Genomic DNA, 25403 nt, shown 5'->3' with positions numbered 1-25403 from the left:
TATTATCATGTGACAAGCTGATTGTTACAGGTATTTTTAATTGCAACCAGAAGGAGATGTACTGCTAAATATGTCTCCTGCTTGAGTATTTATATAATTTTAAGCAAAATAGTTCATAAATAAAGACATACAAGAGTCTTTCTTTAAATTGTATGTCTACAATTGGTGTATGCTTTGGCACAGTATCATCCTCAAGAGAAAAAAAATCACTAGTTGGACATAGCTTTAAAAAGATGAAACTTCATGAATTGAAACCACAGATGTACATTTAGGAACTAAGTATCAAAGACAGTGACTTTATTTATAAAGCAATTGCTGAATGGAAATCAAAATGTCAGTTGCAATTCACTCCAGGGAATCAAAATGACACACGAAGCCAGGCTGCAGGTGCTGTGTTGGTCAGAGAAAGGCAGTGTTGGTCAGTGCCTCCATGTGTGTTCCTGGGGAAGGTTGCATTGAAACACAAGCAGATCTGACGGGATGGCCAGCTCCGCGTCGCTGGTCCTCAGTCGAGGCTTCACACCAGTCTACCCGTTTGTTCAGCAGGGAGGCATTTCAAATTATGACAGCATTTTTACAGAGCAGATAATTATGGCAAGTTATGAATGTCAGAAATTACTGCAGCTACAGTTTTCTTTTTTTTGCCTTTGCTGGCTCTTGCATCCATTATAGTTTCTTTTCATAGCTTTCTTAGTTATGTGCAGTTAGTTAACATCAATAAGTGACTGGAAATGCTATATAGTACTTTGATTGCATTTTTATCTTTTTTATTTCTTTCTTTAGGAAACTATCCTCCTAATTTGTTATGACTGTTGTTAGCACTGAACTTAAAATGATTCTTGGTGTTATTTTTCTTTTAACATAACTTACAATTTTTACTCTTTGGTTTCAAGTTACATGCTTAGAAAATATGTATTTTAACAATATCTATAGATGCTATCACAATGCTACCTGGATGGCAATAGGATTTTTTATACTAACCTCATGTAGCACTAATTTCCTGTGACAATATAAGCAAAAGTACATATTATGGTATTTCTGTATGAGATTAGCCTAGGCTTTTTTGATAGTTCATTTCTTGGTAAGAGAGTTAGTTGTTGACATTTTGTTTAAGTAGGCGAGATTTTGATATGGTAATTACTTCTGAAATGCCATTTAATATTTTTCACAAGAAGAGGGATTTTTGTTTATTTGTTTGTTTGGCCTAGTCTTGTATTTTAATCTTCTCTATAACAATTTTTGGAAGGTCATTTATAATCGCATGAGTGCCACTAGAGGATGCCTGATTTTAAAATTTTCTTACAAGTATTGAGCCTTAACTTAATAGTGTATTTCAATTTCATTTTTTATTAAAATATACAAGAATAAAATAATTATTATCATCCTCTGTATTATTCAAGCTGGTGGAATTCCTGGAAAATCTAAATACTTTTTTTCTCTCTCTGTCTCTGTCTCTCACGTTCTCTTATTCTTTCTCTTTTTCTATCTCTGTATTTACAGCATTACTAGGTTGTAGTGAAATTTACAATATTTTTGTAGAATTCATACTTACTGATGGACATTACCTGTGTAACTTGTCAATTAACCAATTGTGACATCAAAAATTGAATCTTGTTTTCTTTAAGCATTCAAATTTTGTGTGCGTTAATGGTTGCATATGTATAATAAAAAATAGTTGAAAACTAAGTAAATGTCTATCAACAGAGCAAAGTACATTCATATTAATGAAATACTGTATGGCTTTATATATCTGACATAGAATAGTTTTTATACTTTACCATTGAGTTTAAAATGAAATATGCTGAATGTGTTTATGGTAGTTCATAGAAATATTCATATTACCTTTTGATTCTATTTTTCCCCAAACTTTTTGAAGTATCCTCATATATGTATAGGTCCACATAGCCATAGTCATAGTATTTTTGCTTCAGATCTGTATTTTTTTTTATATAATCCTCTTAAATTATGTTCAAAGTTGGCACAATGGCCTTTGTATTTGACCTCTGGCTGTAAAGATGAACACTTGATCAATAATCCTTTTAATACATTTAAATAAAATAGAGGTGTCCCTATGGCTAGTGCATAATTTATGTCTCAGCACTATGATACTATTTAAACAGATTTATCTGATTCTTTGAAAATATGTAATCAACATTGTGCTTCCCTATAGGGAAGATATCTTTTCCTATTGTTTATCTACCATCCCCGATGCAATGTAAATGCCAGAGCAAGTTGCATTTTAAAAAGCTGCAAAGAGCTTTGAGAACACCCTAGTTTTAAATCACAAATGTAATATGATAAGAAGATCTAATAAAAGTGTCAGGAAAAGCACAGAAATAATTGACTTTTTCTTTGTTTTTTGAGGGGCAGGTCATATGAATTCTTACAGTGGACTATTTTAAGCTAACAAAGATGAAATAAAATAACATATAGCTTTACTTAGAAATAATTCTAAACTGTCCACTAAATTCTATGAAAACTCAAATAATGAAAGTCAATGAACTTATTTTAAGTATAGAAATCTATATATTATAGTTTTCTATAGATTACACTTCTAACAACGCTATACTTGAAATTTTCTGTTCAGAGTATATGAGCAAGGATAAAAAGGGAAATATTAAAAGCTTTGAAGTATGTTTGTTTTCCAGAGTGGAAAAGGATTACCTTGAAGAAGAGTTGGAAATATAGCTGTTCTTCCAAAAAAAAAGAAAAAAAGTTAATTTGTATCAATGTTTGGTTAAAAAATTATTTTGGGGCCCCAATTATACTGTACTATAGAGTAGGGAGGAGTGTATATTATTGCCCCAAATAATTACTTGAATTGCTGCAACTGTGTATGATCACATATTTGCAATAGTTTTAAACATCAACATTCTTTATTGTTAAAAAATAGTATTGTAAATCTTTCATTTGAATATATGTATAGGGGCTTTCATGTGGCATTCAGGGCAGGAGGCCCAGAGGACGAAGTGGTGTGTGGTGACCCACATAGCACCTGCGCTGTGCTGATCGCTCTCTGTTTTGAGGCTGCTGCATGGAAAAGGAACCAGAATACCCAATTGAGAATTTAAAAGGTGGTCATAATTGGCTGGCTGGTGACTGTCTCTCCAAGAAAGTCTCTGTAGAGAGCAGCCCTGACTTGAAGTTTAGAGGGTTTTTTAAAAGGCACATTTTTACACTAGTCACATAGTTAAAATTATAAAATAGTCGCACACTTATAGTTATCATCTAGTCACATACATACACACATACCCTCCTGGCATGAGGAGGGGGTTTGGGAGACCTAGCACAAACTGATAACAGAAGCTGAAACAAGCTGGTTAATTGCTCAGAGACAGCTTGGGCGGGGAACAGCAAACAAAATTCAAACTTCTCTAAGTGCAGGCTAATATTTAGCTTTTAACTTCTATTAAGAGGGCTGAAGAGCTGAGGGGGATTTTTAAACAATAGCATTTTTTAAGCAATTCAAACATTATTTAAACTTAATCAATCTACCTTGTCACACAGCAAGCAGTTTCACAGAAGCGAATTGCGTATGTAATGAAGGTGGGGGTCACCCTACCTCAGCTCTACAGAAGGAGGGTTGCCTTAACCAGATCATGGCAGCAACAAGACACATAAGGACGAATGTGTCACAGTTTGGCCTAGACAGAAAAGTCGGTGAATTCTGTTCAGAGAGCTTGACTTGTGAGCTGAAAATGGAGGGGTGAGTTAAGTCATTGAGTGGAAGAGGGTATAGGATTTCCCGAGCACCACATGTCTGCAGAGCTGTTGTGGCAGCCACGAGCGTGGCCATCCAGGGACCCAGGGCACAGCTAGGAAGTGACAGCCTGATCCGTGGAGGCTGGGAGAGCCACAAACATGAAAGAGCTAGGGACAGGTTGAAGGCACGGATGGGAACAGCAGCCAAAATGGAATATTACTGAGGAGGCAAAATCCACAGGATGCAGTGAGGGACACAAGGCAGAGGAGTGTGGAAGGAGGAACAGGACTGTCGAGGATGAATCCAGCACTCCTGCAGTGGAGCTGGAAGACACGAAACATGATGAGCTGTACATGCTAATTTTGCAGTGTCAAAAGGGGGTACAACTTGCAGGTGGAGCCCACGTGGAAGGTGCCAAGGAAGGAGGGTGGTGGGGACAGGGGGACGCAGGGACAGGGAGCTGCAGAGTGAGCGAGGGCTCAGGAGAGGTGTGTGGTGTAGCTGAAGACAAGGCAAGAGAGAAATGCTGCTTAGAGGACAAATAAGACCCATTTATTCAACAGCTATTTCTTCAGGGCCTACTAGGAGCAAGACCCTGGATCAGAACAGGTGAAATGCTTGTCCCTGAGCAAGTCTAATTCCAGAGAAAAGTAATGTAGAACACGTACTAACCTATCTCACTGCATTAGTCTGTGTTCTGTTCTTCTATCTGCTTAAATAATGCAGTTATAATGCATGTAAGCTTTTTTTTTTTTTCCTCCTCAAAAGAAAAAGGTCCACTCAGATATGATTAAGGATTTTTAATTTTACAACTTTAAATGAGAGTCAGTTCCTGACATGTTTATCTCCTGTTTTTAGTAAAACTAAAAATGTGATTATATAAGTTGTACAACCAGAAATAACTAATAAAAGTAAAAAAATATGTTGACTCTCAGTGCCCAGATAACCATGGCAAGAAAAGAGAATTGAAATGTGTTTACTTGCTTCTTTTTCTTTTATCAATGAGACCTAATGTGTCATGGTTCCTTCTTTTAATTGATTATCAGAATGCTCATCTAAATATACTTTACAGTTACCTAAAATATCTCTTGGAATAAGTGTATGTTTAAATCCTTTCAGATAACTCTTCAATATATTTAATTTTTTTTGAACTCATTCCTTTATTAGTGTAAACCTCTTCAATTGTAGAAATACAGAAAAGATCTATGTTCTTGATAAATTCATATTTTGATACTTATGCATGAATGGCAAAACTTACAATCTACAATTTACAAAACTGACGATTTACAATCAAAACTTCTGTGAAGCATTTGCTTCAAATGATGTTTCTTATAAAGGCACACATACCCCCCCCCCCCCACATATATATAAGTAGCTGGGAGAAAGGTTTTTAGCTCCATGTTGCTTACTAATATTAGGTTTATAGCCAAATTAGCATATTAGGTGTACATTAACTAATCATACTTAAATCAAAGGACAGAGCCAAATGTTATGTGATCAAGCTGTCTCAAAAGGGGGCAGTTGTGGTTAGCACAAAACTCTCACTTTTCTGTTTTAGAGTAGACATTATAAGCCCAATGACTAAAAATAATTTTACAATCTTTGAATAAAATACATTATCTCTAAATCTAATTTCTTCAAACTGTAATTAATATATTTATCTGTCATGTTAAAACTTAGACAAAAAGCACTGTAAATTGTGTTCTGGTAAAGATTTTAATTTAAATAAAAGGTAAATATTTATTATTCAATTTTTATCTGGTGACCTCCCACCCCTCTTCCAACAATGAACTAAATTAACACCACGTTCAAGAGATTTTAAAGCATTATAATAAAATCTATTCTGTTTTGTTTTTCTCAGATGTTCCTTCTTATATAATTTCACAATTTTTATAAAATTTATTCATGAAAAATTTCATTCAGCAGACTGTCTTTATTAGCCAATCAAAGCACCATGATATGATTCATGAGCAATGCTCAACCCCAGATTTAAAAGAACAGAGGCAGAAAGAAGGAGGCAGAAAGTCACACTCTCGCTCTCTGGCCCTGCTGCTGTGGAAACGGTGCAGCGAGCGTTTGCATTTGGGTTGGGGGTCACTCTTTCTACACCACAATCCCTCGTGTGGATCACCCTGTCCCGCTGGGGTCTGAATTGCTATGCTTGAATGCAAAAAACGTCAGGTGAGATATACAAATTACAACAAATAATTGTCTAATGGACGCTGTCAATATGTGACAGGTGTCTAGAAGAAATACAAAACGAGCATTTTACTTCTGCCCACAACTGTGATCTAAGCACCCTGACACTCTCTCTTCAAACATGCATTTTAGCCATTCCATTTGCAATATCAAGACACATGCTGGGCTTTCCTCTCCCAAACTTTTAAAGGCAGAAAAAGCATACACATATATGTGTACGATATTTAGTTACTTACCCGTCTGTTTCTTTTTGTTTTACAAATAATTTATATCTAAATATTTCCAACTAATAAAACTAAATTTCCTTTAAGTTTTTTTTTTCTTGTTGCGTAAGTTGGGGTCTGTTCCTCCAATACAGAGTAAAAAGAACATGGCCTGGAATAATTTAGTGCCAAGGATCTCATAACTGTTAGAATTACGCCGAGAAACAGAATGTCCTCACTTGACAAAACCATGCCTAGTCATTGTTCTACAAGGGATCGATGATGATGTCAGTGAAAGTTCTTAAAACTTAAGACAAAAGTTTTAAGTCGAAATGTAGAGACTACAAAATCTAGATTCCTTTTTGCAGCTCAGTATTATAACAAAAACTTAATTAAGTCTCTGTCTCCTATCTCTCTATCTATAATTTGAATTCTACAAATAGATTAAAATAGCACAATGTAGTAACAAGTTGAGAGTAGCAATTTCTTATCATTCTTTATGTGCAGATCTAATATCTTTAGGTAAAATGTAAGAAAAAAAAAGTCATGTTGGCTGAGGGTACTGGGTACTGTGTAGGTAATGCCATATTATTTAGCATTAACATAATGGCAAGCAATGAGCTTTGCGCTGTCTTTGTGACTAAGGATTTCTAAAACCGAGTATTGAATTGCACTATATTAAACATCATCAAATACATAATTTAATTTTGTGAGCAAAAATGATGAGAGAGATTAGAACCAGGGTCTACAATATCCCCAAACCACTCAGAAGGTGGAGAAGAGTTGTCTATTTCTCTAGTATGTCAAATTTATTGTAACTTAACTTGGAGTAGACTCAGTCAGTACTTCTCTTAACCACAGCCTATAGAAATAAAGTATATTGACATGTGTGGTAAAATTCTATTTATTTCTTCTTCTTTTCTATTCTTCTTGTTCTTTCTCTTGGGATAAGCCTACCATTACAGTGTCTTGCCCCTGCCCTCTGGACTCTTGTAACTGTTTCCTCCCTTCATCTCTCCAGTCTCGGGTGGTAGGCTTCCTGCTGCTCAGAATATGAGGGTTGTGTACCATCCCATGCTTGGAGAATTGTATCTTCCACCACTTATGTAATCAGTAACCTGCAAAATAGCTTTCTATTTTTCTATTGAGACTCAGAATAAATAATTAATGAACATGGTTGGATATTGAAACTATCTGTAAAGAGGTGAAGGAAGTGTTCCAAGTCATAAAGCATAGAGAGACTGATAATACAAGATCAAAATTTAGAGACAGAGTTTCAGTTCAGGAGTTCCAACATTTGCCTAATGCATATTCCACAAAGAAAGAATTGAGAAAACATAAGTGAGTAAATATTTTTATTAAAAAATGCTAAAGAAACCCCCCTGTGCTGAAGATAAACTCAAATATGCAGATTAAATAACTAATTAAATATGGAAAAGCATGAATAAAAAGAGACCCATAATTAGCAATATACTAGTGAAGGACTCCATGAGGTGACCTGCAAAGTTAAAAGAACAAGATTGAAAAGACACTTCTCAAAAGCCACACTAAATGTAGAAGGCAAAAGAAACATTTCTTCAAATCTGAAGAAAAATTATCTGGAGGCTATAATCCATTAAAACTATTATTGAACTCAGAAGGCAAAAAAAAAAATATTTTCAGACACGCAGAGGCCACCAAATTCTGCAGACTAGACACTGCACTAGAAAGAATGACATGAGGAATCACTACAAAGAACTCAATCAGAAAAGGGAAATGCAAGAAATTAGGTATTGAAGATTATAATAAAGTCTAAATAAACGGAGGGATGGTTTAAAAAAGAATTACCCCAAATTCGATATACTTATAACAAGGGAAGCAACAAAAGGCAAATAAAAGGAAGATAAACAATTTGTATTTAGAAGAATAGAAAGAGGCTATGTAGCCTTGAAGCCTTTGAGAAACACACACGCACGCACGCACGCACGCACGCACACACGCACACGCACGCACACACACGCACACACACGCACACACACAGAGAGAGAGAGAGAGAGAGAGAAAAGTGGGGGGATGGGTAGAAATTGGGAAAGACAAGCCTCAACAATCTAGCATCAGCAACAAAGTAGGAAAAAAACAACATGGTGAGCAGAAGCCCAAACGTACTGTAATCAATACCCATGAATCAGCAAAATTCCTTTATTAACAAAACCACTAAAACTGAACTTGAAAACAAACTTTCATATGTGTGGCATATGTGTAGGTATAAACACATGCTCATATTTTTTTAAAAAGTCATATATTTAAATATTATTATAAAAGAACTGAAAATTAAGAAAGGAAACATATACTAGACAAATGTTAACAATTATAAGGCAGAATAACAATATTGTTATCAGAGAAGATGCAACTAACTCTCTCAGGCTTTAAATGAAAAAAAAAAAAAAAAAAAAAAAAAAAGAGGCACTCATTATATTCAGCCTAACATGCTATAACTACACTTACCATGCTTCAGAAACTGAAATTTGGAGGAGAAATAAAGAAAAGTAAATAGAAATATAAAGACCTAACATTTTTAAATCATAATACAACTCACTCAGAAATGTGAAAAATCAAGTAGACAATAAAATATAATTAAGATATAGAAGATTGGAAAAATAATAACAGTAAGTGAGGATGATGATGATAACCAATAATTACCAAATGCATATCAATATGCTAGGTATTCTGTGCTCTTTCTATTCATTGACTGGTTTTATGCTTACAATTGCTAAAACTAAACTCAGAAACCACGCACCATGTAAAGCTGGTAATGGGATGAATCCTAAATTTCTATCCATCAAAATGCAGATCTGATAAGACTGTTCATCTTAAGTGTACATAGCTTACTTTTTGTAGTTGTTGAATCTTCTAAGTCATTCTTTTATACAAAGAAATATATGTAATTTTAGTTTATTTTGAGTAAAATTTCTACAATAACCAATTCTTGAAAATGAAATATAGAGAGAGCATGTTTATTATACAGAAATAAGCTGGGTAGTCTTATCAATGAGAAAACTGAGGCAGGAGAAGGTGAAGTAACTTCCCAAACGCCAAAGATCAAGAAAGTAGATTAGGATTGAACCCCAGGCATTTGGATCCCTGATTAGTGTTCCAAATGCTACTGCTTTGAAAACGTATACACGCCTGGCAAAGACTGATGAAACAAGAACTTGGAAGGTCACACAGAGAATCTTAATAAAATTCAAAAGCAAATTGGCACCAGTCAAGTTCTCTGTCCATGACAGAGTAACAAGAAAATTCACTAACAAATAATATTTCCCCAAGATTTCACACACACGCACTGCACACAAACAAACCCACAAACACTGACACACAAACACACACAGGGACACAAGCACATACACACTTATATGATTTAATTTTTAAAGTAAAATATATGACATTAAATGCAGGAGAAAGAAAGAGTGAAAGAGAGAGGGAAAGAAAATAAAAGTATGTTATCTAAGCGTTCTTAAGAATCTACAAGTAGCAAAATTAATATTAAAAAAAAGAGAATATAAATAAAAGTAGGAATAAGTTTTAAGAAGCCAAGTAAATAAAACAGAGACTTGAGAGGTAAAAGATAAAAGCTTATTCTTCAAAATACCCAAGAAAATGGATGAACTTTTTGTATATCTGATGAGATATACAGAAAGATAGATAAATAGATAGAACAAATAACCAATGATAAGAAAAAAAAATGTTTATAGTTAAAAATGGGAACATTTTCAAATATATATAAGATACAGTACAGTTTTATACAAGTAACTTTGGTAAACTAGCTAAATTACTGTATATGATTCTGTAGGAAAACATAACTTAACCAAAATAAATCAAAGAAAGGTCAAAAGTCCAAAGGTACTAATATAATAGAAGTTGAAAATTTATCAAAAATCTATACCTATCAAAACATTGCATTGTGTTCCATAAATATATATAATTGTTATTTGTCAATTAAAAATAAAATTTAAAAAAATCTATAACTAAATAGGCAAAAAACAGTTTTATAGCATTTAAAACCTATTTTGAGAAAAAAGACACTTTTTTCTTTTTTTTAATTTTGGTTAAATAATTTTTTCTGAATATTAGATAAAATAGTATAAAAACAATGAAATATCACTTGCCTTTTTAGATATCAACATATATTTTTTAAACACAGGAATTCAAACAATGTGGCATTAGCATTAAAAGTAGCAAATAGATTAATGAAACAAAACAGGTAGTCCAGAACCAGACTCTTATGTAAATGTGAATCTGGCCTATGATATGGGTGACAATTTTAACCAGTTAAGTATGGTTGTGTCGATCTCGGCTTCAGCCAGAGACTGCACCATGGTGGAGAAAACTCGAAATTGTTGAGTGACTCCTCGGATTTGAAACCCACGGATACGGAGGGCCGACTATTAGCAAATTAATGACTGGAAATCAAAATTTTGAAAAATTAGGACAGAATTATAAAGACAAAATATCTAAAATGTGTGATGATTGCTCCTGGAGCAATTCTTTGTGTAGGAACTGAAATCAGAGGAGATGTCACCATCGGACCCAGGACGCTCATCCAACCAAAAGCAGGAATTGCGCGGAAGCAGGGGTCGGTAAAGAAGGTGACCTGACAGAAGAACAGGCTCTTATCATAAATGCCCACCGAGATAATATCACTCCTGACCCGGAAGACCCTGAACCCAAGACTATGACCATTGGCACCAATAACGTTTTTGAAGTTGGATGTTATTCTCAAGCCATGAAAATGGGCGATGATAACGTCATTGACTCCAAAGCGTACGTCGGCAGAAATGTAATATGACAAGCGACTGCGTCACTGGGGTCGCTGCAGCCTGAATGCTGTTGAATCTCCCCTGAGAACACGGTGATCTATGGCACAGGCTGCCTTCGTCGGGGACAGACTGAGCGACCACTGCCCCAGCCGCTACAGCTGGATTTCTTATGATAATCTTGCAGATTATCACCAGGTAAAGAAGAGCGTGAAAGGAAGCTCAACTCCAGTGGAGAACGAAGCGCAGTGTATGACAGGAAGGTAACATCTCATCTTTGACGCTGTCTTTTGAAAGGGCCACAGTGTCTATGCACTCTTAGCGCTCGCAGAATAATACATGTTGACTTTATTTAGTAAAACTGAATTAGAGAGGAAAGTAATGGATTTTCGTTGTAATTGTCCTGTATAATTTATATGAAATGTATTATTTTTATGTCTTTGAACTTTTTCTGATAATTGACATATTTAGTTTATCTTGTTTTATATAAAACATTCCCCATACATTTTTATGTAAAAGACTACCCATGATAAGAAAGGGCATATTGTTATGTATTAACATATAAAACTAAATAAAAGTGCTCATGACAGGGCTTTCAGTGAGCATATTTTAATCGGTTTTTCTATTTGCATTAATCTTCCCCAAATAGATGTCTTGATTTTTATTATGTACTAGCTGTATTAAAGCACATGTATTTAAAATAGTAATAATACTAATAAAATAAACTAGTTAGAAATAAAAACAGTTTGACTTAAAGTATTGGCAAATTAGGATATCTTATTGGGAAAAAGATGTCATTTATGTAAATACTTCACACCATTTGCAAAACAATTCTAATAGGGGTTGAGAAGCAAAAACATAAAATAATTATTAAAGTATTCGGAGAAAATAAAATGTGAACTTTTAGAACACTTTAATTAGACCTTTAAAAGCAAGACATAAATCCCAAAGCCATAAAGAAAAATACCTGGCTACGTAGTTGACAATACAAATATTTTTAAAATTCTGAATTAACAAAAACATGGTAACCAAATCAAAAACAAATGACAGAAGAAAATATTTAAAATATGTAACAATAGGTTACCCTGCAGAATATATAAAATGTTCCTATAGTTCAGGAAAAAAAAAATTATAAACATTTGTAAAAATATAACCAAGAAACTGAAAGAAGGAAGACAAATACCAATACAACTATTTTAGTAAGGTAATAAACCTGATTAAAATAAGGAAAAGGCAAATAAAAATAAAGTATTTTTCCACCCATCCCCTCACAAAAATTAGAAAGAAAAATAATATTCAGTGTTGAAGTAGATGGAAGAATAATTGATAAAGCACTCATTCCTGGATTCAATCTGATGGTAACTATGCACATTTCAAAAGGCAGATATAATCACAGCAAGCAACTTTATTTCTAGGAAATCTTAGCCAATATGCTCATATCCATGCAAAAGCAGAAATGCAAAATATATTCACTGCATTAGTATTTCATAGAGCAAACGAGAGAACAGCAAAATGCCTATCAATAGGGTAATCATTACATAAATTAATATGCTACTATAGAGTAGCACACAGCAGCTACAACCTATGAGGTCGATTCACACTGTTTTGGGATAATATTAAGATAAAAAGAAGATGTAAATCATAATGGAAAAAATGTTTTAAAACAATATATCAATGAATATACATAAAAACCTATGTAAACGTATAGGAAAAATAGGTCTGAAGAGGAAAACACTAAAAAGTCAAGGGTTCACATCTAGGGAAGGAAATGAAATTGGGCTAGTGGTGGGACAATATGTAATAAATGACTTGCACTTTTTAAAAAATATATACTGTATTAATATATATTTTTTGCAATTAGACAATACCTGAAATCAGTACAGATATTATTATGCTTAACTGTCTTATATTCCTTCCAAGTATTTATTGTATTTTCCAGTTAGAAAAACAGGACTCAAAGACATTAATATATTTTTTCTAACCTACATTTGCAGCAGTGGGACACAAATGGGTTTTAAACCCAGGATTTTTGGCTGCCCACCAACTTCTATCAAACCATTTTTCTTTCTGTGGGTTTGGCTACATCACATAAGTGAAATAAATATCAGACATCTGTGTATGTGATTGATTTCTAATTAAAATAAAAGGACACCTGCCTACAAGAGTTCTCTTATCATTTTAGAAGAGCAGTATTTTATTGACAATGCATTTTGATTCTTCAAAAAGATCTTGAAAAGTTGTTTCCATTATGTCTAAATGAAACTACTTTGTTGAAGTTGCAGGTGAGGAATGGCAAAAAACTCACGTGTGACGAGGAAAAAGAAAATAGCACATCTATTTCTTCACTCTCCCACACCTTCCACTGACTCAGAGAATGTTGCATGTGGTGGTGTGAGTGGAGCTCTCATCACAGTGTTTAAAATCTATTTCCATCTTATCTCCTCTGGAATCTATGTCTCTGAAGGCCATCATCTTTTTCTTCTGTCTTTGATAACCTACCATCTGTTTATTTGCTAAAATGGAGTATACAAGAATGAATTTTGACTGTTGGAGTCAATGGATAATACAAGGATATGTCTACACACATAATGTAAATGCATTTAATTAAGTTAGTCTTCCTGGGTTGCTAATTAATTGCTTGACTGAAATAAATAGGGAGTTTTAGAAAACAACTTGGTCTTTCCTTTGAAAACTATTAAAGTGGTTTGTGTGCATTGATATAAATCCTAAACGAATGAGATATAATATTTCCAATTTCAGGGAATTTAGATTCAGCATCTTTCAACAAACACCTGATTATGTGCTTAAGAAATTTCCTAAAAGAGATGAAAAAGAAATTGCAGTATATGCTATGATTTTCAAGTTAAACTTGCCTAGAAAAATATATTTTAGTAATGCACTATTGTCTAATTATTTTAATTGCAAACTTTTAAAATTAAAAACCTTTTGCAAACTTAAGCTATGTTCACACCCATTAGGATACATTAGAAAATCAAAAGCTCAACCTACAAACCTCATCAAGTGTTACATTATTCAAGGAATAAAGTGCTCTGTACTAAGCAAATTTGCTCCAATAAACCTCAGTCTTTTAAGTAAGATTTCACTGTCAATTTGGTGTCTTAGATTCTAGGATTATTCTTGTTTTTCACAAGGGCATAGAGATAGATACAATTATTTGCACATAGAATTTTGCCTTTAACCAGCTCTTGATAGTGAAACATGATTTTCACATGTTTAGGTTACAGATCTATTTTCAGAAATTTCATTGACTTGGAGACAGTGCACATAAAATTACATAAGCAGTTGCTCAGGGAAAAGGTTTTACTTAGTTCCTAACCTAGGAAATTGCCTATTATTCTACTAATTCTATTGATATGTGTATTTAACAAATACAGTCATTTGCACATACAATGATACTTCCAAAAGTCCATGGAAAGAATGATACTTCCAAAAGTCCATGGAAAGATTTGTATTATCTTTTAATTTTATTTTTTTACAAACTTTTTGGAGAAGTATCTGTTTGGAGGTACCTATTTGTTCGGAGGTGTCTTAATTTAAAACATGCTTTCTTAATATGAATGAGACTTTCCCTTTGATTCTCTGTCTTGGTGCCTTCCCCACCCACACTGCTTTCTCCATGCGACCAGGGTTGAGGAACATGGGTTTTGACTGAAAAAAACTCAATGTGATGTGCCACAAAGCCAAAACACATCCTACTGTTGTAAAAAATTGTATTAACAGGAAAATGATGAAACACGGAACCACACAATGGGGTTGGGGGGCAGTAAGAGTCCTGGAGTAGGATCCAGTGTCACCTCCTCTCCGCAGTCTTCCGTCCTACAATCCATTGGAACTGGATGTTCTCTCCCCTCCTTTTCAACCTACTTAATAAATGCTTGTATCTCTCCTCACACCAAATCGACTTTGCTTTATCCTTCCTTAAATCATAAAATTCCTGAGGTAAAGGAAGTCTTATCCCAGTGTGAGCCAAGACCAAGTATGTTTACAAAATATTTCTTAATTTGACTGGAAATAATTTCTTTAAAAGGACTTAGAGAGAAAATGTTATTTTATATGTAGGTCATCATAAATTGAACATTTTCCTTTCTCAGAACTAGTTTCAGAGTTACAAAATTGTTGAAGATTGTTTATCACCTTTTCACTTTGAGGCCCTCATGACATATTAATTATTAGTTACAATAGCAAAACTTATGCATTTCTGTTTTGTGGGTATGATGTAATAAAAAGATCATAAATTCTGGCACTAAAGAGGACTATGTTCCAAAACTGGCTCTGTAAACCTGACAGATCACATTTTGATTTTATTTCATCATCTATAAATACGATGTAACAGCAGCTCTGATTGCTGTGTCTGAATATCTAAACATAGTAGGCACTCAGAAAAAGGCTTCCTCTATTCTTTGCTAAGGTTCTAGGAACTACACATGAAATTCAGTGTGTCTAAAATAGCCAAGGGACTAGTTAAGGCTAATTTTCTTTGCCTTTCATTACATTTACTTCCTCATTTCTTCTCATTTTTACCTAAAACTCCATACTTCCAGTCCCTTTTTGCTACCAGTAGCCTTAAGACAGCCTTTTCTTTCTTTCTTCCTTCCTTCCTTCCTTCCTTCCTTCCTTCCTTCCTTCCTTCCTTCCTTCCTTCCTTCCTTCCTTCCTTCCTTCCTTCCTTTCTTTCTTTCTTTCTTTCTTTCTTTCTTTCTTTCTTTCTTTCTTTCTTTCTTTCTTTCTTTCTTTCAGCATTTTAAACTTGTAAACAGTTGCAAAATACAAAGAATTCTTGGATACCCTTTATTCAGCTTTCCCTAATGATAACATTGTACATAATCATATCACAATGATCAGAACTAGGAAAATAACATTGATATGAGACTATGACATCATCTACAAAGCTCATTCAAATCTTGGAAGATTTTCTGAACCAGGATAGAACACAGGATCACACATTGTATGTGGTTGTCCTGACTTTTTAGTATTCTTTACCCTGAGGCAGTCCCTTTGTCATTGAAGAGGTTGACACATTTGAAGAATATTTATTTTATAGAATGCCCCTCAATTTGGGTTTGTGTAATGATTCCCCAGGTTAAGTTTAGACTATGAATTTTTTTGGCAGTTTTTTTAATTGAAACATAATTGATTATACATATTTGTGGGGTGCAGATTTCAATACCTCTGTACAATATGTGGTGATTAAATCAGGATAGTTTGTATACTCATGTTTACAAAACAATCGGTCTTTGTGACCCTTAACCAGTTTCTCACTAATTCTCTCTTCCTCCCCCATCGCATCTCTACTAGCAACATTTCTATCCTCTTTTTCACTGAAAGTTCAATATATTATTGTGATTGTCCTTCCTTCCTTCCTTCCTTCCTTCCTTCCTTCCTTCCTTCCTTCCTTCCTTCCTTCCTTCCTTCCTTCCTTCCTTCCTTCCTTCCTCCCTCCCTCCCTCCCTCCCTCCCTCCCTCCCTCCCTCCCTTTCTTCCTTTTGCTCCTACTTATGAGTGAAGACAAGCAATATTTCTCTTTCTGTGTCTGGCTTATTTCACTTTACATAATTTTCTATAAGTTTATCTATGCTACTGCAAATGACAGTATTTCATTACTTTTTAGGGCCAAGTAGTATTCCATCGAGTATATATACCACATTTTCCTTATCTAATCATCTGTCGATGGGCATTTAGGTTGATTCTAACTCTTGGCTATCGTAAATAGAACTGTGATAAACATGGGAGTGCAGATATCCCTTTGACATGATGATTTCCATTCTATTGGGTATATACCCAGCAATGGGGTTGCTGGATCATATAAATTCATGGCAATAGTAAAACTAATGTCATGCCCTTCTTAGTGTCAAGATTTCTCATTACTGGTGATACCAGCTTGCACTCTGGGTCAGGGCATGTCTGCTGGGTTTCTCCACCTTAAAGTTACTTTCTACCTTTGTGATTAATGAAAATATGGTTGGCAGTGCTTTGAGACTTTGTTAATATTAAATTTCTCATCAAACTTTTATTCACTAGGTTTAACACACATGGATACTTCTTTCCTGAAATAATTAGTACCATTGTGTTTGCCAAATGGTAATTTTTATATTTCTATTATTTCTTTGATGTTTAGTAGTTAGAATTTTATTGTAAGGATTTTCCTTTCTCCCTATTCTTAATTTCTTAATTATGAATTAGTGTGAATGCATGGACCACAAACCTTGACTGTTATTTATTTTCTTGTTGAAATGATCACAGATTTATCTGTTGGGGGTTTTCTTTAAGTTTCCCCTGTGTCCTTTTGATATATTCCACAATTTTTTGAAAATGTTCTTATTTTCTAGGCCTAATAGATATACCAGGCTTTACTTGTATTTCCCTTGCTCCAGCCCTGATTTAGTCATTTTCTCCAGGAACCCAGGTTTCTTTTATTGGAGAATGAAATAAAGGGCCACAAAAAACAATTAAATTGTATAATGAATATAATAATTATCCTGATTTGAACATCACATATTGCACACAGGCATTGATATTTCAACTCTGTACCCCACAGATATGCACAGTCAATTATGTTACAATAAAAAATAAATTAGAAAATGAAAAAGATGATATAATAAATATCTGGGTGCTAAATTTGCTTATTGCTACTGAGATGTCATTGCTTCTAGACATCCTTAGCAGACAGAGTTAGGATATAGGTATATATCAACCACACAAAAACACTTTTCTTTCTCTCTCTGTCTTTCTCTTTCTCTCTCTCATCTATCTATCCATCTAACTATAACCCTGAGTTCATACTGGTACCTCTGACTCTAATCCAGTACCATAGGATTCATTCTATTCTTCCTTCTTTCTTTATTTGTAACTCCTTTCTCCATAACTGAGAAACTGGTCCCTCATTATCCAAAATATATTTATTTAATTATTTTCCAAAAGAAATAGCATATACATAAAGTAGTTTAAGAACTGTAAATCATACCCTTGAGAAAAATAAATTTGCTTATTAAGAGTACCATATCCATGCATAGATTTTTATTTATAGCCTCGTATTATATAACCAAAATAATATTTCACATTAATAATGTTTTATTTTTAAATTTTCTCCCTCCTCATCCACTTTATTGTAGTAATGTACATTTGTAATACTTCTGGCTTTATTTGTTACTCATTGTATTCTAACTTGAGTTACCCTAACATCCTTGTTGATTTTAATTTACTTTTGAGTATGTGAAATAATACCATAGTACTAAAAGTTAAAGATATTCCAAAAAATATACTCAGAGAAATGTCTTTCTGATCATTCCTTCTACGCTATTTCTATTAATCCTTTCTTTCCAATCTCTATCCAACAAGCCCCAGTAGGTAATCATTCTCATTAGTTATTGGTTTAGCATGTTAGGATTTCCCTTTTTTTTACAAATGAGGAGACATATGCAAATGACCAGAGCCTAAGAGATATGTGAAACAATAAAGAACAATGCACTTGTAATTGGAGTACCAAAAGGAGGTGGTAGAGAGAAAAAGAAGCAAAAACAACAACAACAAAAAAGAAAATAATAAAAAAATAATGGCAGAATGTTACTAGAGATGAAGTGGAATATTTAAAAATGATAAAATTGTCAATCCAGTAGAAAGATACAACAATTATAAATATACATACCCCTTACAACAAAGCCTCACATAAAAGAAGGAAAAGCTGCCTTAAATAACATCATAAATCATCTACAGCTAACAAAAACATCTGTAGAACTCGCTAAAAAATACCAATATAATACACACTTGTTCTCATTTGCAGATAAAATATTCTCTATGATAAACAATATTGTAGTCCATAAAATAAGCCTTAGTAAATTTAAATGTTTTGAAATCTTACAAAATGTTTTCTTCAACTACAGTGTAATTGAATTAAAATTCAATAACAAGAAGAAATTTGATAAACTTTAATTGTTTGGAAATTAAACAACACACACCTAAATAAATCATAAAACAAGGAAGAATTAACAAAGAAAATTATAAAATACTGTACACTGATGCAAATAAAGACACAACATACCAAAACTTAAAGTATACAAGTAATCAGAGATTATGGGAAGATTTATAGTTATAAATGTCTATATATGAGATGAAAGACATCAAATTGATAACCTAATCTTCCATCCTGAGACATTGAAAATTAAACCTAAAGCAAGCATAAGGAAGAAATAATAAAATTAGAGCAGAAATTAATGAAATTTAGAATAGAAAAAAAATGATAAGCAAAAACAAAAGTTGATTCTTTGAGATCAACAAAATTCTAAAAAATTGCATTAGATAGCCTTTCCAATAAAAGCAGAAAGAAGACTAAAGTTACTTAAAACAGAAATGATAGAAAGATGAGATCTTATTAACAACCTTATAAAAATAAAACCTTCTAAAAAACTTTATACCAATATATCAATAATTTAAAAGAAATGAAAAAAAAAAAATTCAGAAAGCCACAAAGTACCAAAAGTGACTCAAGAAGAAACAGAAAATCTGAATAGACATATAACATGTACTATGATTTGATTAGCAATAAAAATATCTGCTCACAAGGAAAAACCCAGGCCTAAATAGTTGCACTGGTGAGTTTTACTCAACATTTAAAGAAGAATTAACACCAGTTCTTCACACTTTTCTGAAAAATACAAGAAAAGAGAACACTTTCCATCTCATTTTATGAGGTCAACATAAACCCAATACCAATAAAACACAAAGACCTTACAAAGTAAGGAATCTACAGAACTATAACTCATCAATATAGTTGCAAAATTTTTCATCAAAATATTAGCAAGACAAATCCAGCAACAAACAAAAAGGATTATATGTATTATGAACAAAGAAATCAGGGTTGCTTCAATATCTGAAAATCAATCAATGTAATATACCATATCGATAGAAAAAAGGAAAAAAGCCACATGATTGTCTCACACAGACAAAGCATTTGACAAAATCTAGCATCACTTCACAATAAAACCACTCAACAAACTAGGAATGGAAGAATGTTTCTCAATTTGGTAAAGGGAATCTCTGAAAAATGCACAACTAACATCATAGTTAATGTTGAGACTGTTTTCTGCCGAAGATCAGGAACAATACAAGGATGTTCATTTTCACTAGTTCCTTTCAACATTCTTCTGGAGGTTCTACCAAGCCCATTAGGTAATAAAATGAAGAAAAAGACATCCAGATAGAAGAAGAAAAAGAAGTAAAAATGTCTGCAATTACAGATGGTACACTTTGTATGTGAAAAATGCTAAGGAATCCAATTGAAAAAAAAAAGAACTAAAAATAGAGTTCAGCAGGCTTGCAGATTACCAGATAAAGTACAAAAAATCAATTGTATTTCTATATACTGGAAATGAAGACTCTGAAAATAAAATTAAGAATACAATTCCATTTATAGTAGCTTTTAAAAGAATGCAGTAATACTTTTAACAAAGGAAGTTCAAACTTATACTCTGAACACTACCAAATATTGCTTGATAAAATTAAAAGAGACCTAAATAAATGGGATGAAATACCAAGTTTATGGATCAAAAGAGTTAATATTGTTAAGTTAATCTTTCCCAGTTGAGCTGCAGCTTTAAAGTAATACCTGTTAAAATTTCTGCTGGCTTCTTTGCAAAATTAGCTAGGTGGTCCTAAAACTCATGTAGAAATTCAAGGTACCCAGAATATCCATGGTTTTTGAAAAAGGAGAGCAAAGTTGAAGGACTCACTTTCCAAACCTTATTACAAAGCTACAGTAATCAAGACAGTGTTATACATACTTAGGGTAGACTTGGACCCCAGGAAGAAAACTTAAGGTATAAAAATAAGCCCTCACATTTATAGTCAGCTGATATTTGATAAGACTACCAAGATAATTCAATGGGATAAGTAATAGTCTTTTCAATAAATTGTGCTGGATAAACTATCCATATGTAAAGTAATGACATTGGACCTTGACCCAACTCCATATATATATATATATATAATTAACTATAAATGTATCACAGACCTAAATACAAGAGTTAAAACTACAAAACTCTTACCCAAAATGAAAACAAACAAACAAAAAGACATAAGTCATTGTGACCATGGAGAAAGCAATGGTTTTTGGTTTTGGTTTTAGATAATAAGACAGTAAGAGCACAAGCAACAGAAGAAAAATATGCATAAATTGGACTCCATCAAAACTAAAAATGTTGTGCATCAGAGAATACCATCAATAAAGTGACAACTCAGCCCCCAGAATGACAGATGTATTTGGAAAATCATGTATATGATAAAAGACTTGTACCTAGAATATACAAAATACTTTTTACAGATGAATAATAAAAAGACAACCAAATTTTAAAAATAGGCAAAGGATATGAATATATATTGCTTAAAGTAATATATACAAATAACCAATAAGCATCCAAAAAGCTATTCAGCATCATTAGCCATCAGGGAAATGCGAATCAAAACCATAAAGAGACACCATTGACATTCACTATGATGGCTATTATCAAAAATACAGATAATAGCAAGTGTTGTAGAGGACCTGAAGAGAGTGAAAGCCTCAGAAACTGCTAGTGGGAATGTAAAATTTTGCAATGTCTTTGGAAAACAGTCTGGTAGTTGCTCAAAATGTTAAACCTAAAGTTATCATATGACTCAGCAATTCCACTCCTAGGTATAAACCCAAGAGAAATGAAAACAAATGTCTGGGTAAAAAGTAGTATACAGTTGTTCACAACAGGATTATTCATAATAGCCAAAAAGTAAGAGAGAAAAAATCTATCAAGCATTGAATGGGTAGGCAAAATGAGGTATATTCATACAACTGGATACTATTCTTCAATAGAAAGGTATCAAGTATGGATTCATGTTATACCATTATAACATGAATTAACCTTGAAAACATAATGCTAAGCTAAAGAAACCAGTTACAAAATATTATCTAACTGCATTATATGAAATGCCTAGAATTGGCAAAAGTTTAGATATGGAAAATATGTTAGAAGTTGTCATGGGTTGGGTGGTGAGAAGAAAGGGCATTGACTGCTAATGGCAGTGGAGATTTGGGGTGGGGGCTGATAAAACTGTTTAAAATTAGATAGTGGTGTTGATTTTGCATATCAGTATAACAAAAACCACTGAAGAAGTATATAACTTAAAAGGGCAAATTTTATGATATGTCAATTATATCATAATTATATCTAAATAGAGGTGTTATATCTCACTATATCTATATCTGTATACATATATCTATAACTCACTCTAGCTATCTGTTATCTATCTATATTAAGTTCCACCATTCCTTTTTATGTGATCATTGTTAGAAATTCACCATGCTGCTCTTGCAGAAGCCGAAGTTTATTAGTGATATACAGAACACGGCTATGCACTCTTGTATAAGGAAAAAATGACAACGCACAACTGTGATACTGATTTTTTAAATTTACTTTCTTTTTTACTATAAAATCTTTCATATGATTCCAAATTTTGTATGATAGTGCTTCCAATAAATTCACAGGGCTCTCCTAAGAGATATTGCTATCTTATAAAAAGAACTCTGAGCTAATTGTCACTGCCCCCTTCTAATCCATCACTTCATTAAGTTTAATTTGGAACTATCATTGCTGTCTCTCAAGCTCTCTTAATCTAGTCACAAAATTTACATTGGACAATTTTCCTCCCATTTCTGATTTTTTCTTTCTTCAAATTCTTAATCTCGACTCTTCAAATCAAAGGAAAGTAGAAATATTTTCACTCATTCTTACTTTTAAAAAGAGGAGGGAGGGTTTGCTATACAGCATTCTAAGAAAAAAACATTATTCTATTATAAAGAGGTTTTAGTTCAGTTCCATCAGAAAACAGACCTTGCACTCAAATTGAATAATTTGAAAGAGTCTATACAGTTGTGCACAGAACATGGGAAACTCAAGAGAGAGTGGAATACCTCAAAGGATCCTTTACTATCCCTAGGACTGAAGGTTCACAGGGAAGGTGGGGTTGTCTCATCAAAGACAGATGGCCACTGACAGGAGCCATGACCTTTGGGGGAAGCAACCATCCTCTGACAATCCAACAAGAAGGGAGCAAAAGGAATGAGATTCCCAACTGGTTCCCGAATCTCTCTTCACACTCCTGCCGGTGCTTACCATCGTTCGAGCAACTGGAGGCTGGCAGTTAAGAGAAGTCATTCATCTGGTTTGTGCCATCCAGCCACCTGGGTTATAGAGATGGGAGGAGAAGAGGGTGGCATCTTTCTAAAGGACAAATAGAGAATACTTATCACAATATGCATTAAAAATTCATCATGTAATGAATGTAATCACCCAGTCCAAAAGAGACCACAGGAATTTGAGCATTATTGTGCTTCAACAGCATAATCCAATTCAACTTCACAAAATAATATGGTTAAATGGGTACTTACTGTTTTTACTTTTTAAATGAGAAAATGGAAGTTCAGAGAGATTACTTGCCCTGGATTGCAAAGAATTTTTTTCAGAGCTGAGATTTCATTCCAGATCTGGCTGAGTCCCAAGCCATGTTCTTTTTATTACATAAATTGATCCTCACCTTAGAAAACAAAATTGTCCAGCATCAACATTTTTCTCCTCCCTCATAAAAATCACTGAAAAATAACAAAACAAAATGGTGCTCAAATACATTGGCTTTTAACTATAGGTCCCAAGGCATTTATTCCATACAATTAGTGAATAAAACACCTTATAGTGTTAACACTGTATGTGTGCTGCAATTGTGCAACTAAAAAGTAAACCACTAGTGTGTGCTTTTTACTCTAAATGTCAAACATGTAGGATGAGGTTGCAGAAACTCTTAAAGGATGCTTTATTTATTTAAACCTTTGTCTAGGGATTTTCTTACTTACAAAATATAATAAAGCAAGGAAAGATGAATTTAATGAATAAATTTCAGCTTGTAAAATATATTGATTAATGAATGAGATTCAAAAAAGTCATGTAAATTCTAGTTTCTGAACTTATAGAGCCTAACATTGTAAGCAAGAGCCTGCTACAGGTGGGGAAACAAGACAGACAGAGACAGAGAAAGGGAGAGAGATACTAGGTATACTTATTCAACTATTTATCCATTTACTTGCTCACTAAGTAGTTATTAAGTACCTGTACTGCATTAGTTACTATATATTCAAAGAACAAAGCATACATTATCACTATTCTTATGGAGGGTATAGTCTATAATGCAGTCATAGAGAGACACACAAGTTGAGAATTCAGTGAGAAGTACTACAACGGACCAATGTGTAATATATTATTTGTATAGCACACTAAGGGAACTGCTAAATTGAGAAGGTAAAAGTGAAATATGATTAAATATAGACTCTAGATGCTAGTGACACCATCAATAGGGGTAGATCAGTATGGATTGGAGTAGCTGGCAAAGCCCTCTAGGAAAAGAGTTAGAAACTGAGCTTTGAAAAATGGGAGAATTTGGATAGGTGGAAAGAAAAAGAAAGGGCCTTTTTTATTGGTTTCAGGAGTAGTAAGAACATGAATTCCTGGCTAATTATGAGTGTTTGATAAGTCCAAAGATAGTAAATAAGGAATGTGACATTCCTTGAATTCTCTTTATGTAAAGTCACATGAAATAATACTGAATAGGTCAAACCCATTTTATGACATGATATAATATTGAATTGGTCAGACCCTTTTTATGACAAGAATAATAAAAATAAAATTTCTATTTTGAGGGCAGGAAGGAAATGCACAAAAGAAATGAGTACACTGAAGGTAAAAGGTTTGTTTCAAATTATCTTACTATGTATACGTGTGGGATATTTATAGAATACAAAATGGACAACTGCAGGCACAACAGAAGAGACTTCCCATCTCCATTTCCAATTATTGTATGAGGACACTTCATAGTAAGTAAATCTAAAATTCAGTATAGGCAGTGTGAGCTCCAAGAGCACAAGAGGTGTATGTACCTAATGAAGAGGATTTCAGAGGAGGGGACTGAGAAGAAAGGTGGCATTTATTTATTTATTTATTTTGTCTTTTTCGTGACTGGTACTCAGCCAGTGAGTGCACTGGCCATTCCTGTATAGGATCCGAACCCGCGGCGGGAGCGTCGCTGCGCTCCCAGCGCCGTACTCTCCCGAGTGCGCCACGGGCTCGGCCCGAAAGGTGGCATTTAAAGGCAGTTAGTTGTTCTGTATGAGCGATCCATAGGATAAGCAACACCGCAGGAAACCAGTTTTTTCCAGCGACATCAACTCACCAAACACGTTGAAGGGAGCCTGTCATAGTGTAATGCCCCCTCTTTTGGAAGAAAACACATGACTTGTGTGTTCAAACCTCAAGGTAAAATTGACTACCTTAGCTGCAGGCTATGAGTTTGCAATTGAATCAGCATGGTGTGTGAGATTCCCAAGCTCACTTTATTTTTCTTTCTATCCTTTGGGAAACACGCCATAGAATGAATACGTCTAAGGTGTAACAGCAGTGTGGTCTTCCCTTAAATCTC

General features: G+C 33.7%; 1 pseudogene; it reads left to right on the top strand.

The window, feature by feature from the left end:
* Positions 1 to 480: 480 nt before the first annotated feature.
* The window catches only part of LOC134380245 (dynactin subunit 6-like), a 69631-nt pseudogene continuing 44708 nt past the window's right edge, over positions 481 to 25403 (top strand).

Source organism: Cynocephalus volans, chromosome 1 (genome assembly GCF_027409185.1).
Source record: "Cynocephalus volans isolate mCynVol1 chromosome 1, mCynVol1.pri, whole genome shotgun sequence".
NCBI lineage: Eukaryota > Metazoa > Chordata > Mammalia > Dermoptera > Cynocephalidae > Cynocephalus > Cynocephalus volans.
Note: the sequence above shows the minus strand (reverse complement) of the source record. Positions and strands in the feature narration are given on the sequence as shown.